Below are 1480 nucleotides of genomic sequence, written 5' to 3' on the forward strand. Positions count from 1 at the left end.
AGGGAAGGGAAGGGAAGGGAAGGGAAGGGAAGGGAAGGGAAGGAAGGGAGGGAGGGGAGGAGGAAAGGAGGAAACTATTCACGTCTGCATATTTCTTGACAGTCTTGCGCAGCATTTTTGGCTCAATTCATTGTTCGTCAGGCAACAGCTGCACAACTTGAGCACGTTGGGGTCAAGACCTGAAGAGGAGGAGAGAAGCAGATTTCAGTGACTACATACGAGGAAATGGAGGATGAAAAAAGGGCGAGGACGGGGAGGAGTAGAAGCTCCTACTCCTCTTGCGAGGAGGAGGGAGGGGAAGGGAGGGGAAGGGAGGAGGACGAGGACGAGGGAGGACGATAGAGGAAGAGGAGGGAGGAGGAGGTGGGAGGAGAGACAGCTTTCTTCTTCTCTGACCGTAGGTCTGACTTGTCTTCTGCTCCAAGGGCTGTTGGGGCTATGAGAAGCTCTTCCTTCCTCCTCCCCCTCAGCTTCTCCTCTTCCTCCTCCCCTGCTGGGAGCGGGCGGAGCGGCAAGCTCAGGTTCAGCTGCCATCCTGCTGGATCCCATTCGAGCTGGAGGGGGAGGAGCATCTGAACTTTCCTGCCCTGCCTGCCCTCCCGCTTCCCCTCGCCTTGCTCCTCTCACTTCTCCTTCCTCTCCACCCTCACCGGGACCCCTTCTCGTCCCCATCCCCCTACCCCTCCCCATTCTCATCCCCCTGCTCCTGCCCAGGACGGTTCCCCCAGCTCGTCCTGCTGTCCCTTGGCTTGCTTCATCTTCTCCTTCTTCTCCTTGAATGCGAGCTTGAGGCTTATCAGCGTCTCCTCCTATCCTCCAGTCAGCCCTCCCTCTCCCACCTCCTGCTCCTCTCCCTCTCCCTCTCCCTCTCCCCTCCTCCTCTTCGTTTCCTCTCCCCCTTTCTCCTCCTCCTCCCCTCCTCTCCTGACCTATTTCTTCATCTTCTCTCCTTGCGAAGCGATGCGTCCTCCCGTGCACCCTCTGCCCTTGGGAGGAAGGAACCGCTTCCTGCGAGCTGCCCTCTGCATCTGACGTTCCCTGCCAAGAGCTCAGATCATGAAGAGGGAAGGAGAGGGGGAGCGAAGAAGGGGAGAATAAAGAGGAAGGTAGACAAGTCTACCATCCTCGCTTGTCGACTCTTCATGAAACGTTCCCGCCAGCCTCCTGCTCCTGCTGCTCCTGCTGCTCCTGCTGCTCCTGGTGTCCTCCCTCGCTCACTCTCTCCCATCTCTGCTGGCTTGGCTTCATCCTGCTGGCCAAGTCAATGGACGAGGAGAGAGAAGGGTTCAGATCTGTGACCTGAGAAGAGCCGAAGCCACGGCGGAAGGAGGAGGAGGAGGAGGAGGAGGAGGAGGAGGAGGAGGAGAAGGGAGTCCACGTCTCTCTCTTCGATCCTGTCCGTTCGAACATGCTGGGAGGTCTCGACGGTAGATCTTCTTCTCCATCCTGCGACACCATCACCACCACGATCATCTCCATC

Source organism: Guillardia theta, assembly GCF_000315625.1.
Source record: "Guillardia theta CCMP2712 unplaced genomic scaffold GUITHscaffold_63, whole genome shotgun sequence".
NCBI classification, from domain to species: domain Eukaryota; class Cryptophyceae; order Pyrenomonadales; family Geminigeraceae; genus Guillardia; species Guillardia theta.